Here is a 20,096-nt window from a genome sequence, read left to right on the forward strand (position 1 = left end):
CTTCAAGTTACATACCACACCGACTTGGACATACAATGCCATTCCTTCATTGTTACGAAGTCAAAATTTTGGAACTCCCTCCCTAACGGCATGCACCTTGACCAGACGGCCGACTGCCACCTCCTCACGAGCAACTAGGGATGGGCAATAAATGACAGCCTTGCCAGCAACATCCACATCCCAAGATTTAAATTAAAATATTAAAATCCCCATCACTGCTGCGGACAGGTGCCTTCTGTGCCAAAGCCCTTCAATACCTCTCCTAAATGGAGACTTCAATCAATAGGGGTTTACAGCCAAATCCTATCCTATTCACTCATCTGCAATTGCAGCAGTGGTTAATTAAGTCATTGGGTACAGAAACCCTGGCGAATATTGCCTCACAACTTCTCCTTTGAAATATCTATGAAAATTTTAGCCCTCCCATGACTCAACTAATAATATAAACCAGTTATCAAGCCCGAAATATTGCTGTTAATGTACGATCAAATGCATTTAACCTGAGCTATCAAAAGGTAACAGATTTTTAGGATTTTTAAAAATTATTCATTCATGGGACGTGGGCGTCGCTGGCAAGGTAAACATTTATTGCCCATCCCTAACTGCCCTCGAGAAGGTGGCAGTGAGCTGCCGTCTTGAACCGCTGCAGTCTGTGTAAGGAAGGTACTTCCACAGTGCTGTTAGGTAGAGTTTTCCAGGATTTTGACCCAACGACAATGAAGGAATGGTGATGTATTTCCAAGTCAGGATAGTGTGTGGCTTGGGGTATCAACCAAGTGGCTGCTTCGTCTTGGATGATGTGTAGCTTCAAGTGTTGTTGGTGCTGCACTCATCCAGGCAAGCGGAGAGTATTCCATCACACCCCTGACTTGTGCCTTGTAGACTACCTACATCCCCACCCACTCCGCTGTTGCTTCATCCCATACAAAATCCTCAGCCGAGAGATCAAGGAGGGAGGAATCACTTCCCTCTCAGTACTCTCAGACCCCGGAACCCCACTCCTCACCCCTGCATCAAAATACTGCTAGAATGTGATAGGCCTCATCCCAGTACAGGTAGGCTATCCTTTATCCGAACTTCCGAAAACCAAAAACCTCTAAAAAACCGAAAGTTTTTTCGTTCAGCGTAAGTCGTGCGCACGACATGACCAGAGTGGCGCACGACTTACGCTGAGCAGGGCAGAGGGTCACAGAGTTCCCTCCTGGGTAGGAGATTGCAGGCCGAGCCAGGCAATGTGAAGGAGGTACCGGGAGAGTGAACCCAACAATACAGCGGCCCGTCTGATAGCTGCAGTGGCCCGTCAGATATTCTATTCTCCCCCCGACCCGACCCGAACCGCGGCCCGTCCGATATTCTTTTCTCCCCGACGCCCCCTCCCCCGACCTGAACCGCGGCCTGTCCGATATTCTTTTTTCCCCCCCCCACCCGACCCCCGACCTGATTTGCAGGCCAACTTAGTAGGAGTCAGCCGATATCCGGCTTTCCAGAGAAGCAGGAAGGGGAATGAGACACGGAACAGTCGCAAGAGGTAGCCTGAACTTTTAAAATTTATATTAAATACAAATTTCCCAGTCTTATAATACCTTCTGAAATCCGAAAAATTCCGAAAACCGAAATTCAGCTGGTCCCAAGGCTTTCGGATAAGGGATAGTGTACCTGTACTGTCAAATTCAAGACCTCCCAGGTTGCAGAGCTGCCCCTAATGTGGGGAAAATCAGTGTCTACTTAGCATTACATTCCTGTTCTTATAGGAACTCCATCTCAAAGCAATGAGAGTGTGTCAATAAATTATAAAATGTTACGTACATGCACAATCACAGAAATTTACATTAGATAACATGTTACATCTGAAGTATCAGTAGAAATATATAGAAAAGGCAATCATTTGGAATGCAATAGAACTTGAATATTTTCAAATGGATGTTTAAAGTAAGAGCAACAACCTCTCATAATTGGTTATTTCTGTTACAAGAATAATTTACTTTTTTTTTTAAACCTAGATCAGAGGATATGGAAACTGTAACCTTCTCCAGCCCAGAACCCTCTTGCGCATCATCCACTCCGCCACTAGCAGCCGTCTCTGCCCTAAGCTCTGGAATTCCTTCTTTAAACTTCTGTCTCCACCTCCCTCTCCTCCTATAAGATGCTCCTTAAAAGCAACCTCTGTGACCAAGCTTTCAATCACCCCAAATATTTCCCTCTTTGACTTGGCATCAATATTTGTCCGATTATGCTTCTATGAAATGCCTTGGGATTTTTCTATGTCAAATGCACTATATAAATGCAAACACAAGCTGTTACAGGTTATAAAGTATATAATTTTATTTTTTCTCTTCAATTGAATATATCCAAGAATCACATTTAATTTATCTTTTTGTATCTTGCATTTTTAAGGACAATGAATAAAGATTTATTTTGTGTCCATCAGCAATGCCCAAGATCAAAGTGTCAATCAAAAATTCACAACCCACTACAAATTATAAAATACCAAATGCAAGTTGGTAAATTTAGTATTCGGGTTCTCAAGTTTTGCTCAGAATTTAAATCATTAAAATCAGATTAAAAAAAAAATTCAGGCAGGTATTGAGTATTCTCAATACAGCTATGTAGATTTAATACTATTGTAAAAACTGTACTTATGCATTAGTGTGAATTACATTATTCTGTTTTATGGATATCCCAATCCAGTCACAACTGCTATCAGAGCGCCTTGTGTTATTACTATGATTGCTGCTGTAGCAGGAGTTAAGAGTTACTTCAATCTCAGGTTGTCAAAATCCCAACTCAATATAACCTCCATCATCCATTTATCTATATCCCATAATAAAATGTTCATTACAAAATAGATGAAATGGCACAGTAAACTATAAACTACATTTACACAGATGGAGAAGTTTAGAATAAAATCAGAATTATACAGCGCAGAAACAGGAAATTTGTCACATTAACCTTCGCTAGTATTATTCTCCACATTAGCCACCAACTCCAATCTCACACTCTTGCTTGCCCCTGTACCTTGTAATGTTGTTCTTTTCAAGTAGTTATCTAATTCCATTTTAAAATAATAGACTGCTTGAATAATTTGTGGTAGAGAATTTCTATTCTAACCACACTTTGTTCAAAGAAATGTTTTTGAAAATCTCCTTTAAATTCACTGTGATTATCTCATTACCATCTCACTGACCAATGGAAACAATCCATCAATATTTACATCATCATAACCCCTCAATCTTGAAGACCTCTTAAGGTCATAAGGAAATAAAGTTGCCCCGTATTTCTCCGCTCCCGTGAAAAAATCTTGTTGAAGTTCAACATGTTCTATGATGCAAAACCAAGGATTCAATGTGTCATTTTATGGTCTTATCTACTGGCTTGCCACTTTGTGTATCTGCACTTCTGCTTTATTTAAACCCTTACCATTTAAGATGCATTTCCTTCCCAAATGTACTACTGTACTTGCATTTTTCTATGTAGCTGAAGCCGAGAGTCGAGGCATTCCCAGAGCAGAGAATGGGAGCAGAGAATTGTTGAGGCTGGGATAGAAGTCTGAGAACATAAGCTCTGCACAATATGTAGAATTTTTGCACGTTGAGCTCATAATCTTGCATTCCAGTGCAGTACTGAGATTGCTGCATTATCAGAGCTGCTGCCCGTTGGATAGGAGGTTAAAGTGATGCCCACATCTGCCCATTCCTGTGGTTCAGATGAATATTAAAGATCCCCTTAAAATATTTCAAGAACCAGAATTCACTTTCCTGGATAGAACCTCTCCTTTGCATACAACCAACCCAGCTGGCATGTTTTTACTGTTACTAACCTAGAGTGCTTTCTTCATTAGTGAAAATTAATAAAACTCCAATAGAACAGTATGTCGAGGAACCAACTAGGCAACAGGCTATTTTAGATCTAGTATTGTGTAATGAGGCAGGGTTAATTAGTAATCTTATAGTAAAGGATCCTCTGAGGAAGAGTGATCATAGTATGGCAGAATTTCATATTGCGTTTGAGGTTGATGTGGTTATGTCCAAAACTGGGTAGTAAATTTAAACAAAGCCAATTATGTAGATATAAGCGGCAAGTTGGCTCAGGTTGATTGGGAAATCAGATTAAAAGGTATGACAGTAGATAAGCAATGGCGAACATTTAAAGAAATAATTCAAAATTCTCAACGAATATACTTTCTCTTAAGGAATAAAAATTCCATGGGAAAAGTGATCCAACTAGAGAAATTAAGGATAATATTAGATTAAAAGAGGCTTACAGTAAGCCTGATGATTGGGAGGGTCTTAGAAATCAGCAAAGGATGACCAAGAAATTGACAGAGGGAGAAAATAGAATACGAGAGTAAACTAGCAAAAATATAAAAACGGATTGTAAGAGTTTCTACAAGTATGTACAAAGGAAAGATCTTCAGGACAGTATCCTAGGTCCAGCCATCTGCAGCTGCTTCACCAATGCCCTTCCCTATATGGTCAGAAGTGGGGATGTTCACTGATGATTGCAGTGTTCAGTTCCATTTGCAACTCCTCAGATAATGAAGGAGTCCATGCCCGTATGCAGCAAGGCCTGGACAACATGCAGGCTTGGGCTGATAAGTGGCAAGTAACATTCGCACCACACAAATGCCAGGCAATGACCATTCCCAACAAGAGAAAGTCTAACCACCTCCCCATGACATTCCCATCATCAAATCCCCCACCATCACAGAATCACAGAAACCCCACAGTGCAGATAGAGGCCATCTCGGCCCATCGAGCCTGCACCGACACATATCCCACCCGATCCCCGCAACCCCTACACCAACACATATCCCACCCTATCCTTGTAACCCCACGTATTTAATCCCCCTAACACTAAGGGTCAATTTATCATAGCCAATCAACCTAACCCGCACATCTTTGGACTGTGGGAGGAAACCGGAGCACCCGGAGAAAACCCACGCAAACACGGGGAGAATGTGCAAACTCCACACAGACAGTTGCCTGAGGGTTAACATTGACCAGAAACTTAACTGGACCAGCCACGTAAATACTGTGGCTACAAGAGCAGGTCAGAGGCTGGGTATTCTGCAGTGAGTGACTCACCTCCTGACCCCCCCAAAGCCTTTCCACCATCTACAAGGCACAAGTCAGGAATGTAAAGGAACACACTCCACTTGCCTGGATATACGGCAGCTCCAACAATACTCAAGAAGCTCAACACCATCCAGGACAAAGCAGCCTGCTTGACTGACAACCCATCCACCACCATAAACATTCACTCCCTGCACCACTGGCGCACCATCTACAAGATGCACTACAGCAATTCACCAAGGTTTCTTCAACAGCACCTCCCAAACCGGTGACCTCTACCACCTAGACGTTAGAGGATAGCAGGCGTGTGTGAACACCACCACCTCCAAGTCACACACCATCCGGACTTCGAAATATATCACCGTTCCTTCGTCGTTGCTGGGTCAAAATCCTGGAACTCCCTACCTAACACTGTGGAAGTACCTCACCACACGGACTGCAGCGGTTCAAGGCGGCGGCTCACCTTCTCAAGGGCAATTAGGGATGGGCAATAAATGCTGGGCTTGCCAGCGACACCCACATCCCAGGAATGAATTAAAAAAAGTAAACATGGGTCCTTTAGCAGCTGAGACAGGAGAAATTATAATGGGAAATAAGGAAATGGCAGAAACGTTAGACAAATGTTTTGTACCTGTCTTCACAGTAGAAGACAAAAAAATACCGGAAATAATGGAAAAACAAGAGTCTAATGAGAGTGAGGAACTTTAAGTAATTATTAGTGAAGAAAAAGTACTGGAGAAATTAATGGGGCTAAAAGCCGACAAATCCCCTGGACCTGATGACCTACATCCTAGGGTTTTAAAAGAGGTGGCTGCAGAGATAGTGGGATGTCTTGGTTTTCCAGATTTCCCTAGATTCTTGAACAGTGCTTGTGAATTGGAAGGTGGCAGATGTAATCCCGCTATTTAAGAAGGGAGAGAGAGAAAACAAGGAACTGTAGGCCAGTTAGCCTGACAGCAGCAGTAGGGAAACTGCTAGAATCTTTTATTAGGGACGTGGCAACAGGGCACTTAGAAAATCATAATATGATTCGGCAGAGTCAACACATTTTTATGAAAGGGGAATTGTGTTTGACAAATTTATTAGAGTTTTTTGAGAATGTAACTAGCAGGGTAGATATAGGGGAACCAGTGGATGTAGTATTTGTATTTATTCATTAAGGTGCCACAAAAAAGGTTGTTACACAAGATTAAGGCTCATGTGATTGGGGGTAATATATTAGCTTGGATTGAGGATGGTTAACGTACAGAAAACACAGTAGGAATAAATGGGTCATTTTCGGGTTGGCAGGTTATAACTAGTGGGGGGGCCTCAGCTATTTACAGTCTATATCAATGACATACATGAGGGGACCGAGTATAATTCATTGAAGTTTGCTGATGATACAAAGCTAGGTGGGAAAGTAAGTTGTGAGGAGGATGCAGAGAGACTGCAAAGGGATATAGACAGGTTAAGTGAGTGGGCAAGAAGGTGGCAGCTGGAGTATTATATGGGGAAAATGTGAAATTAGGGTTGCAAAGGGGTGGAAAGTTTCCGGTAAATTTCCGGAAATTTTCCACGGGAAGTTTAGCTTGGGAATTTTGCCCAAAAAAGCACATGCTAGCATATTGTTTTTTTTGTATTTTCTTTTTTTTCCCCCCACAGGTCCTCTCAAGATTCCATCTCTGTTAGTAATTTTAATTAGTAAGGAATTTCTTAATCAATATATGTTTATCTTCTTACTTGGCTTGTTTTAATAATTACAAGTTTTGTGTGTGACTGTGAACAAATGTGTCCTGATTGGTTGGATGAGTGGATGAGCGATTAGCTCCCTCTATTTGTAATATGTGCATATCGAATTGTGATTGGCCTGCAGGCATCTGTAAGACTGCTATAGTTTTTTTAAAGATCCAGGTTAGGGGTCCTGAGGGAAGTCATTTTGTTTTCTGCTGATGTGATGATGCAGTAAGTAAATCAGACTTTATACCAAATAAACCAGTTACTTGTTGAACTCTGTTGTCCTTCAATTTAAAATATACAAAATAATACACTATTGGTGATGTAGCGTCGTGTGTGTACAGGTCATGCTTCCATCACATGGAGCATCAGCAAAAATGTACTCACCCTGTTGCAATCGTGCTGATCGACCGCAGTTCGACACAAGAGATGAATGCCCTTTATTTCTCTGCATAGAACAATGCCATGTTTACCGTTGGGTGTGTGGAAGCATTTTACCCCAGGCATTAAAGATGGAAAGACTGTGTACATGTGCAAACACTGTAGAAAGCCATATGTAAAGAATGCCACAAAGATGCAGCAGCATTTATCCAAATGCAACAACTTCACTCAGATTACGTCTATTGGGTGCGCAGCTCATGGGCTTAACCTGCTCCTCAAGGACATCATGGATTTGAGAACCATGGAAGCACTGTACAAGAGAGCCAAGCAAGTTGTTAAGTATGTCAGGGGAAAACAGGTAGTTGCAGCAACCTACAACTCCAAGCAAATGACAAAGAACAAGAACACCACACTGAAGCTGCCCAACAACACTAGATGGGGTGGTGTTGTCATAATGTACAACAGCCTTCTGGAGGGTAAGGAGTCGCTGCAAGAAATGGCAATATCCCAGTCTGGGGATATGGAAACCACCATCAAGAAAATACTGCTGGATGATGTGTTTTGGGAGAGAGTGGTTAGCAGCCTTAAACTACTCTCACCAGTAGCATCTGCAATTGCTCAGATTGAAGGAGATGACGCTGTCTTGTCAGATGTTCTCAGGCTTTTTACTGATTTAAAAGAACAAATCAGCATTGCCCTACCCACATCCCTGCTGCTCAAAGCAGAGGAGAAGGCAATTGTTCAATTCATACAGACGCGTCAAGAATTTTGTGTCAAGCCGATTCATGCTGCAGCATACATGCTGGACCCAAAGCATGTTGGGAGACCAATACTTTCTGGAGAACAGATCAACAGCGCTTACAGTGTGATTTCTACCCTCTCACACCATCTCAATCTGGATGTGGGCAAAGTTCTGGGAAGTCGGGCAAAGTTCTGGGAAGTCTGGCAAAGTTCTCTACCAAGCAAGGTCTTTGGAATGGGGGATGGGATATGGGAATCATGCAAGCATATCAGTGCACATACCTGGTGGAAGGGACTTTGTGCATCTGAGGCCCTGTCACCGATTGCATCGGTGATACTCCAAATCCCACCATCAGCGGCCTCTGAACGAAACTGGTCACTTTTTGGGAATACGCATACAAAGGTGCGCAACAGGCTGACTAACAAGAGAGTGGAGAAACTGGTGGCTATCCGGGCGAACCTACAACTTATTGAGCCAGATACAGAAGTGTCCACCACACAGCTAGACACTGACACAGAGGAAGAAATGGACACGTCAGAGCCAGAGAATCAGGAGGAGCAATGAGTAGAAGACTCAGAAGACTCATGAGTAGAAGACTCAAAGGGACAAAATAAGGACAAATTACAGGCTAAATAAGCGGACGCTCTTTTTATTTTATTTTAGATGGGTCTTTTTTGTGGGGGTTCAATAAAGTTCAAAATTATAAGTTTTGAAAGCCTGTTTTTATTTGTATGGAACAGTATGTCTATTTTGACGACAAAGATAATATAAAGGTCAGAGACAAAAACCATCAGTGTGCAAAAAAACTCAAAATTCCCCATAATTCCCAAAATTCCCATGGAAAGTTTCCTTTTAAAAATTCCCAGAATTTTGCAACCCTATGTGAAATTATCCACTTTGGTAAGAAAAATAGAAAAGCAGAATATTTTTTTTAAAAAGGTGAAAGACTAGTAAATGTTGGTAAGCAGACGGATTTAGGTGTCCTTGTACACGAATCACAGAAAGTTAACATGCAGATAAAGCAATCAATTAGGAAGGCAAATGATATGTTAGCCTTTATTGCAAGGGGGCTGAAGTATAAAAGCAAAGAAGTCTTGCTGCAATTATATAGGGCTTTGGGGAGACCACACCTGGAGTACTGTGTACAGCCTCCTTACCCAAGGAAGGATATACTTGCCTTAGAGTGGGTGCAACTAAGGCTCACTAGATTGATTCCTGGGATGAGAGGGTTGTCCTATGAGGAGAGATTGAGTAGAATGGGCCTATATTGTCTGGAGTTTAGAAGAATGAGGTGTGATCTCATTGAAACATAAAATTCTTAGAGGGCTGGACAGAATAGATGCTGAGAGGCTGTTTCCCTGACTGGAGAGTCTAGAACTAGGGGTCATAATTGCAGGATAAGGGGTCAGCCATTTAGGACTGAGATGAGGAGAAATTTCTTCACTCAGAGGGTGGCGAATCTTTGGAATTCTCTACCCCAGAGGGCTGTGGATGCTCAGTCGTTGAATATATTCAAGACTGAGATGGATAGATTTTTGGACTAACCAGCAGAAAACCAGAGGTGGCAGATATATACAGTACCACTAACAGTTAAGGTGTTTCCCTTTGTAACATTTGAACAATTATCTGAATTCAACAGTATACAATTCCCCTTCTGAATCAATTCTACACTGGTATAAGCAATTCTATCGCACACGTTTTGTAAGCAACGATTGCTCACATGGACTCTCCACTGCACTGAGGAGACCCAAATGTAGATTAGATGAGCGATATGCTGAACACCTAAGTTTTGTTTGCAGGTATGATCTTGGGGTCTCTGTGCCTCGCCAGTTTAACTCGCCTCACATTCTGACCTCCCAGTATTGGGCTTTGTAAAACGCTTCTAATAAAGTTCACCACATATTCAGGAACAGCAATGCATTGTTCTCTCCCTAACTTTAACCTGAACATTGACTTTAGTAACTTCAGACCTTAGCTACATCCGGTTTTCTTTAGAGCAGGGATTGCTGGTGATGTGGGGTGTGTCTGTTGTCAAGGGGGTTGGGGCATTCTTGGTGTTAGCGTGGCTCTTCTTTTTTGGAAATGGCAGACCAACCGTATTTTGCCAACATTTTCACTTCTAATTTCAGACCTGATGTGCAGGCTGGGGTTTCCATTTTTCTATTTTCTCGCCTTTTTCTTAGACAGACATCTCACTGCCTTACCTATTCACACACTTTTTCTCTAATAATGTCTTTTAAGCTTCTTTCCATTGCCTAAGATAATCTGTTACATCATATATAATTCCCCTTGCACTTTACTTCTGCTTTGCATATTTGTTTATTCCCTCCCCTCCCTCCTTCTGACTCTTAACATTCTTGTTCATTTTCTGTTCTGAAGAGCAGGCCAGGCTGAAACATTGTCTGTTCTCTCCACAGATACGGTTTTGTTTCCAGCAGATCTATTTGCATTTCAGATTTCCATCATTTGCAATTGTGTACTTTTTAATTGTATGCAAAGGGGTGGGTAGGGAAGAAATAGATTCCAAACAGCAACAATCAAAGTTAGGGTAGATGATTGAAAGCTTAATCAAAGTGGAAGGTTCTGAGGATGGGGAAAGATGAAGCAAAAGGGGTTCAGGAAGAGATGGCAGAGTCAAATGAAGGCTCTGCCAGCTACAGTGGAGCAAAACGAGGAGAGGATGCACAAAAGCAGGTGGTGTGTGCTGGGATGTAGGACAAAGGTTGGATGGGGTGAAACCATGGACATATCTTTACGTACTAGTGACAATTTTGAAGTCAATGCACTTAAGAATGAGGAGGATAAGTCTACAAGTGAACATAAAACAAAAACGTGATTTGATCACTGCTGATTTATTGATAATATGATTAGGCAGAGTCAACACGTTTTTATGAAAGGGAAATCATGTTTGACAAATTTATTAGAGTTTTTTGAGGATGTAACTAGCAGGGTAGATAAAGGGGAACCAGTGGATGTAGTATATTTGGATTTCCAAAAGGCATACGATAAGGTGCCACATAAAAGGTTGCTATGCAAGATAAGGGCTCATGGGGTTGGGGGTTATATATTAGCATGGATGGATAGAGGATTGGTTAATGGCCAGAAAAGAGAGTAGGGACAAATGGGTCATTTCCAGTTGGCAAGCTGTAACTAGTGGGGTGCCACAAGGGTCAGTGTTTGGGCCTCAGCTATTTACAATCTATATTGATGAATTAGATGAAAGGACCAAGTGCAAAGTATCCAAGTTTGCTGACAATACAAAGCTAGGTGGGACAGTAAGCTGTGAGCAGGACACAAAGAGCCTGTAAAGGGATATAGACAGGTTAAGTGAGTGGGCAATAAGGTGACAGATGGAGTATAATGTGGGGAAATGTGAGGTTATTCACTTTGATAGGAAGAATAGAAAAATAGAATTTTTTTAAATGGTGAGAAACTATTAAATGTTGGTGTTCAGAGAGGTTTAGGTGTCCTCGTCCAGGAAACACAAAGTTAGTATGCAGGTACAGCAAGCAATTAGGAAGGCAAATGGCATGTTGGCCTTTATTACGAGGGGGTTGGAATACAAGAGTAAGGAAGTCTTACTGCAATTGTAAAGGACCTTGGTGAGACCACACCCGGAGTACTCTACACAGTTTTGGTCTCCTTATCGGAGGAAGGACGTACTTGCCTTAGATGCGGTGCAACGAAAGTTCACTAGATTGATCCTTGGGGTGAGAGGCTTGGCCTATGAGGAGAGATTGAGCCTATACTCTCTGAAGTTTAGAAGAATGAGAGGTGATCTCATTGAAACATACAAGATACTGAGGGAGATTGACAGGGTAGATGTTGAGAGGTTGTTTCCCCTGGCTGGAGGGTCTAGAACTAGGGGGCATAGTCTCAGGATAAAGGGGTCAGCCATTTAGGACTGAGATGAGGAGGAATTTCTTCACTCAGAGGGTTGTGAATCTTTGGAATTCTCCAGCCCAAAAGGCTGTGGATGCTGAGTATTTAAGTATATTCAAGACGGAGATGGATAGATTTTTGGACTCTAGGGGAATCAAGGGATATGGGGATCAGGCGGGAAAGTGGAGTTGATGTCGAAGATCAACAATGATCTTATTAAATGGCGGAGCACTCTCAAAGGACCGTATGGTCTACTCCTGCTCCTCATTCCTATGTTCTTAAATGTTATGTTCTTAAATGTAACAATTTACTAATAAGTAACAAGAATTCTAAAACATTTGTATCAGGTGAAATTTGGCACTGGAACAACATGTAGGCAAATCATAACACTATGACTGACACCTGTAGAATGCAACACAGGACAAGCAAACCCAAGTAATGCTACCAGCTCTTGCATTTCTCTATGTCCAGGGACAATGTAGTGTGACATATATGTGCTTTTTAATGCTGATTAGATTTGAACATTAGGAGAGCTAATTATATATTTTAAACTTTTGAACCATACCCTAAAGAGTCTATGCCTTTAAGAGGAGCAAGTTGGAAAGAAAAAAGTTTGCCAGACTATAGTTATACTGAAACGCAGGTAGCGTGAGATTCAATATCTGGTCTGTACTGAGCTAGGAAATCTCAAGGTGGTTAGTAGTGGAGGCACTAGAAGTACCTACAGCATCCCTGGAGTAGGGAGAGAAAAACAATACCAGGTGAGGACAAAATTGGGCTCAATTGTTATGGGCTACCCAGTCTGATCACTCACTTTACAGGGCAACTCATGAAAAATAGCTATGTGGAATTAATGGACTCCTGTTGCCTATGAAATTGCACCTCATTACAATTCAAATCTGAAAACACAGCAAAATATACTTGTCTGCTATATAGTTTACAAAAGGAGTATGCAATAAAAGTTTTTGCAATATTAAATCCTTCATTAAAATTCAAGCCCAGGCATTCTTCTCGCAGAAGTAAAACAGCTCAAATTATTCCTGAGTGAATCCAAAATCTACAATGGCTACCCACACCTAATCTTTTTTGTGGACCAAAAGAAACGTCACTTTGATATATTAACCTCTAGTAGTAGTTAACAACAGTCTCCTTAAAAATACTTTTAATTTGATAGTGTGCTACTGATAAAAACAATTTTTTTTACACTAATCACCAGGTATCCATGTCAAAACTATATAACACTTTCCTGGATTGCATTTGCCTCACAATATATGGTTAATTTAAAATCAGCAGCATTCAAAGCAGTACCACGGAATTGAGGGCAAATTATTGACCTGGTTAGGAATTAGGAAATTGGCTGAGTGGCAGGAGACAGGCAGTAGGGATAATGGGTAGGGTGTGACTAGTGGTGTCCCGCAGGGATCTGTGTTGGGGCCTCAACTATTCACAGTATTTATTAACGACTTAGATGATGTCATAGTCCTATATCCAAATTTGCCGATGACAAAGATAGGCGGCAGTGTAGATGAAAGCAGAAAATTACAAAGGGATATCGACAGATTAAGTGAATGGACAAAACTGGGGCAAATGGATTTCAATGCAGCCAAATGAGAAGTCATCCACTTTGGACCTAAAAAGGGCACTTTCTAAATGGTGAAAAGCTAAAAACAGTGGAGGTCCAAAGAGAATTGGGGGTTCAGGTACATAGATCATTAAAATGTCATGAACAGATACAGAAAATAATTCAAAAGGCTAATGGAATGCTGGCCTTTATATCAAGAGGACTAGAATACAAGGGGGTAGAAGTTATGCTGCAGCTATACAAAACCCTGGTTAGACCACACCTGGAGCACTGTAAGCGGTTCTGGGCACCACACATTAGGAAGGATACATTGGCCTTGGAGGAAGTGCAGCGTAGGTTTACCAGAATGATACCTGGACTTCAAGGGTTAAGTTACGAGGAGAGATTACACAAATTAGGGTTATATTCCACAGAATTTAGACGGTTAAGGGGTGATCAAAGTTTTCAAGATATTACGGGGAAAAGATAGGGTAGAGAGAAACTATTTCCACTGGTTGGGAATTCCAGGACTAGGGGGGCATAGTCGAAGAATTAGAGCCAGACCTTACAGGAGTGAAATTAGGAAACACTTCTACACAAAGGGCGGTAGAAGTTTGGAACACTCTTCTGCCAACGGCAATTGATGCTAGATCAATTGCTAATTTTAAATCGGAGATTGATAGCTTTTTGTTAACTAAAGGTATTAAGGGATATGGAGTTAGGTTGCAGATCAGCCATGATCTCATTGAATGGCGGAACAGGCTCGAGGGGCTCAATGGCCTACTCCTGTTCTTGTGTTCCTATGCAGCCAATGTGTTCTTCAGCCTGGATAGATTGTCTAATACACGTACCTCTGGGCTGCAATTCACAGCTAGCTGATTTCAGGATATTGCTGAAGCTTAATGTAAAAAAGAGGTAAACACACAAAGTGTATTTAAAAGAAATATCTAAGCACACAAATGTGTTCAGTGGTGAGTCTGTAAGTAATCCCCAACCAAGTCAGGACTCAGGAATATGATACTTGATGAAAAGTTAATGAGTGACCCTGGTTTAAGTGGATTTGATTCCCCTTACAAAATATACTATTTTGGATTTTAGGATTATGAAATACATACAACTCAGATTTGTATAGGCCTGGTTTATGACTTGTTTATTTTTGATTAGTTCAGTCAGAACCATTAAAATTATTTCAGAGGTAAAAATTTACATTTCAACATGATTATACTACAAGTTTGCAATTTCCTACCCAGTTCCATACTGAGGCAACTTCAACTGTACTTTCTGTAATAGAATGCTGTCTATCAAAAGCAGACATCCTTAGTTCACCTACAAATTATAATGTCAGAACAGCTGTTGCTCTGCTATAATAGTTACAGCAAATTCTTAATTCAAAGCTGCTTAATTTGAATTATCTAAATTCAAGTTATTTTAGCACTAAATCCCATGTTTCCTACATTATCCCCAGAGCTTAATTTGAATGTTGCAAAAAACAAAACATCAAGAGTAGATTGTATAAGAGTGCTGTACAAAATGCAATACAAGACTGCCTTGACATGCACCTCAACTCCTTGGGTTTGGAGCATTTAAATCCATTTCCAATTTGGAAATTAGATGATATTGAACATGCTCAATTACATTGGGGCTAAGAGTTAAATTATGAGGACAGGTTGCATAGACCAGGCTTGTGTTCCCTTGAGTAAAAATTAAGGGGTGATCCAATTGAGGTGTTTAAGATCAAAGGAGTTGATAGGGTAAAGAGAAACTTTCCTCTGGAAAAGAGTCCAGAACATACCTTAAAATTAGAGCTAGGCCATCCAGGGCTAATGTCAGGAAGCACTCTGCACACAAAGGGTAGTGGCAATCTGGAACTCTCTTCCCCAAAAAGCTGTTGAGGTTAGGTCAATTGAAAATGTCAAAACTAGGATCGATAGATTTTTGTTAGGCGAGGGTCTGGAACCAAGTCGGGTAGATGGAGTTAAGATACAGATCGGACATGATTTATTCAAATGGTGGAACAGGCTCAAGGACCTGAATGGCCGGCTCCTGTTCCTATCAGCCATGGCTCAGTGGTAGCACTCTCGCCTCAGAGTCAGAAATTTGTTAGAAAGATAGATGTTGGTTCAAGTCTCACTCCAGAAACGTAAGCACTTAATCTGTTGGATGCGCTGTCTTTCGGATGAGATGTTAAGCCAAGGCTCCATCTGCCCGCTCAGGTGGATGTAAAAGAACCCATGGCACTATTACGAAGGGGGGCAGGGTAATAGTTCTCCTCGTTGTCCAAGCCAATATGTATCCCTCAACCAACAGCACTAGACACAGATTAACCGGGTCATTCTCATTGCTGTTTGTGGGACCTGGCTGTGCGCAAATTAGCTGCCGTGTTTCCTACATTACTACAGTGACTACACATCAAAAAGTACTTCACTGGCTGTAAAGCGCTTAGGGACTTCCTGAGGTCGTGAAATGCGTGATATAAATTCAAGTTCTTTCTTTCACTGTGGTTGATTTGATTTTCAATGAAAGCCAGGAAATTGGCAGTTCCCAATTATTTCAAAAGCATTTTGGAAGGACTGACCTTCAACCCACCCCAAGCTACGTTTAAAGTTTTTAACAGGGAATATAATGGGCCTCTGCCAAAGATCTATCTATACGAGATGTCTGTTCTCAGTTTGCATGATCCGTAACTTAAACTATGGTACAATATGGCAACTGGCAGATATATGATTCATTAAAAGACTTACACTTATATAGTGACTTATTATCGCAACCCTCAAAAGTCTCAAAGTACTTCACATAGAAACATAGAAGATAGGAGCAGGAGTAGGCCATTCGGCCCCTCGAGCCTGCTCCGCCATTCAATGAGATTCATGGCTGATCATCCAAATTCAGTACCCTGTCCCTGCCTTCTCCCCATGCCCCTTGATCCCTTTAGCCTTAAGAAATATATCTAACTCCTTCTTGAATATATTTAATGAATTGGCCTCTACTGCCTTCTGTGGTAGAGAATTCCACAGGTTCACCACTCGCTGGGTGAAGAAATTCCTCCTAATTTCTGTCCTAAATGGCTTACCCCTTATCCTTAGACTGTGACCCCTGGTTCTGGACTCCCTGACCATCGGGAACATCCTTCCTGCATCTAGTCTGTCCACTCCTGTCAGAATTTTATACGTTTCAATGAGATCCCCTCTCATTCTTCTAAACTCCAGCGAGTACAAGCCCAATCGACCCAATCTCTCCTCATACATCATTCCTGCCATCCCAGGTATCAGCCTGGTGAATCTTCGCTGAACTCCTTCCATGGCAAGAACATCCTTCCTCAGATAAGGTGCCCAAAACTGCACACAATACTCAAGATGTGGTCTCACCAAGGCCCTGTACAACTGCAGCAAGACATCCTTGTTCCTGTACTCAAACCCTCTCGCTACAAAGGCCAACATATCATTTGCCTTCTTAACCACCTGCTGCACCTGCATGCTTACCTTCAGCGACTGGTGCACAAGGACACCCAGGTCTCGTTGCATTTCCTCTTCTCTCAATCTATTGCCACTCAGATAATAATCTGCCTTCCTGTTTTTGACACCAAAGTGGATAACCTCGCATTTATCCACGTTATATTGCATCTGCCATGCTTCTGCCCAATCACCCAATCTGTCCAAATCATCCTGGATTTTCTCAGCATCCTCCTCACAGCACACATGACCACCCAGCTTTGTGCCGTCTGCAAACTTGGCGATATTACATCTAGTTCCCTTGTCTAGATCATTAATATATATTGTGAATAGCTGGGGTCCAAGGACCAATCCCTGCGGTACCCCACTAGTCACTGCCTGCCACTCGGAAAAAGAGCCGTTTATTCCAACTCTTTGCTTTCTGTCTGCCAACCAGTTCTCTATCCAAGTCAATACCTTGCCCCCAATCCCAAGTGCCTTAACTTTACACGCTAATCTCTTATGCGGGACCTTATTGAAAGCTTTTTGAAAGTCCAATTCACATACAATGAATCACAGAATTTATATTTTGTTATAATCAGCTTCTGCAAAAGCCCGGTAGTATGAGGTCCCACATCACTCTGATCTGCATCAGGCATTTTCAAAGACTGGAAAACAATAACCCCTCCAAAATGACAGTCAACATCAGTAAGGAACACAAATAAGTTTCAATAAATAGGACAATGTAAGGTAAAGATAAAATGCAGAAATGAATTCTAGAAATTCAGATGTCAAGTTATAAATCTCAAGTTCAATTTAAGTAGTTGGTTGCCAGAGCGAATTCAATTACTGTGCAGCCCTGTACTTCACTGCCAAACCACACAGAGCGGGCACCATTTCGTTTTACTATTTCGTGATTTTCAGTTAACAGAATAATTTCAAAAATCGACAAGCAATGGACCAAAAAGTCAAAATCCTCAACATATACATAAGTTTAATGCTATAATGCTGTGATTCTGTTCTTTGTATGAACTGCTAAGCCTCATATGTCAAACAGGTAACATGAGGAGCATAAGGCAAATTTGATCCATCCATGGACAGTCCATTTAGAACAGGGCTAGCAAAACAAATTAAAACATTTGAACAAACTTCATATTCAACATTAGAATAGTTCAATTTTAATAAAGAACAATTTCAATAGGCTAGTCATTGTAGGTTTTTAAAAAGCAGTTATTTCAAAATATTACTGATTATCCTTAACATCTATATTTCAAGTGTCAGTTTTAATGTAAGGAAATGAGGCAATCTTAAGAAAATATTGCAGAATAAACTGGAACAAAGCCATCGTTTAGTAAGCCTTTTCTCAAGGCTCCATTCACTCCCTTTCGCTGTCCTTTATCCGGTTTTCCAATTTTATGTGCATGATTACAGACCTTGGCTCACATCACCATTGTGACATCATAAGAACAGCTTCACTACCAACACTGCACATTCAAACTTGCCCGTTAGTAACAAACATCTATACTAAATTTATTCAGAAATCAAATCTTCCATTAAATTATTTAGATAATTCACAAGCAATTTGAAGCAATACACAAACAGGGACTTCAATGCATCGCTAAAAGATACACTTGGAGAATACAAATAATGACATTTGTATTTAAACTGACTTAATGGTACTTTCTGGTCTAGGAAAAGGTCCATTATGATATGCACACACATTTTAAATCTAATAAAAAAGGTACAATTAATGCCAGTTGTTGACAACTGTAAATAGATCACACTACGCATAATCTGCTAGTCCAGACAACTATATATCTGCTATATGTCCAGCACTTGCTACAATACAGGAAAATAGACCCCAGAAGTCAGTAACTTGCCTAGATAAAACAAACATATGTTCGACAGATACCACTTTGTTACTAGGGCATAAATACGGTCAATATTTTTTTTTTAAACTTTAGATATAGCAAGAGGTTTACAAAATTAACCATCGTAGGCGGAGTACTTAGGAAAAAAAGTCCAAGTCGTACGTTCTTCCGTTCCTTTTCCAAGAAACTGCATTGGCCAACAATCCTGACGCTGGACATCTTTATTAATGGATTTGTAGTTCTTATCGGGCGCTTCAATTACCTTGTAAGAGAGTTATTGGTTGGGAAGGACAACTATTCCCGGGGTGCAATGTGTTCCTATGCGCATACGCACCTCCTCCATACCGGTTTGAACAAAAGGGTTCGGCCGACGTGACGTCGCATCTACTAAAAATGTTTTCAGGGAATTTTTTTTTTAAATCACAAGATTTCACATAATACAACTCAATTCTTCAATGTCCAAAAGCGAAAGCTTGTTCGGGGACAAATGGAGATAGCATTGACAGAATAAACCCCGATTTATAAAATATATTTTTTAAATACGTCAAAATCTGATAGCCCCGGCATTATGCTCAATCGGGAGGGGAGGGGGGTGCTTCTTGAACTGATAATCAGCTGAAACCATCATTGGAAGAGAGAGAAAGAGGGGCACAATTGTGGCTGTTGGGCCGCGGCCTCAGTCCACATCCCGCGGCTTCGCGGACGGGAAACTCTTGAGCGGCGCAGACACGGGCCCACTGACAAGATAAACAGACAACGCCAAAAGCGAAAGATCCGAGGCCACAGCGCGCTTTGTTACCTTCAATCCTGTCCAAGGCCCCAAGCCATCTCGCACACCTACGCAACTGGAAAAAGAGGATTAACCCTCCCGGGAGAAGGGGGGGAACCGGGGAGGCGGTGAGAGGGAAAAGCGCAAACAAAACGGGCCGATCGCTCCTATCGCCTCCCGGTTACACTCAAAAAGCGAAAAACGCCTCCCTCCGGTATCGACGGCTGCCTGTAGCGTCCCATCGGATTCATCGCAGAATTTAAATTTAAAAAAAAATTAAATAAATAAAACTTTAAAAAGAAACCATTAAGCAGCCGCCATTTTAGGAGCCGGCCCCGAGCACGAACAGCTGGTAACTAGGGGAGGGCGGGTCACGTGACGCGTGCGCGACACACCAAGGGGGCGGAGCTACCTGCTGCCCCGCTGCACCACGGGATAAACGGGACGCCTACGGACCACATGACAGTAGCTGCCTCCCTCTCCCCACCCACGTTTCATACGTAGAAAATGTAGCAAAACCTGACCAGCAGCTTCAAAAAATAACACAGCTGACAACTTAAAAAAAAAACAAACGCCCTGTCTGGCCCCGGGGGGAGAACAAAAATATAGGACTCCAGGTTTTCCATCGATAATGATGTGTTCTGGTTCACTAAGTATTGTGACACGTTTTTAAG

The 20,096-nt window shown here is 41.6% G+C and overlaps 1 protein-coding gene across 5 annotated transcripts in view; it reads right to left on the reverse strand.

The window, feature by feature from the left end:
• The window catches only part of aff4 (AF4/FMR2 family, member 4), a 118,565-nt gene extending 98,775 nt beyond the window's left edge, over positions 1–19,790 (reverse strand). For 3 of the 5 annotated variants that reach the window (XM_085995761.1, XM_085995760.1, XM_085995756.1), the window contains exon 1: positions 19,453–19,789. The gene's annotated coding sequence lies outside the window, so the exon portion shown is untranslated. Of the gene's footprint in view, positions 1–19,452 lie in introns of all 5 variants that reach the window. The other 2 variants (XM_085995759.1, XM_085995757.1) reach the window with 1 other exon arrangement.
• Between the last annotated feature and the right edge of the window lie 306 nt (positions 19,791–20,096).

Source organism: Somniosus microcephalus, chromosome 8 (assembly GCF_052327205.1).
Source record: "Somniosus microcephalus isolate GS21.2 chromosome 8, FLI_Smic_1.0, whole genome shotgun sequence".
NCBI classification, from domain to species: Eukaryota; Metazoa; Chordata; class Chondrichthyes; order Squaliformes; family Somniosidae; genus Somniosus; species Somniosus microcephalus.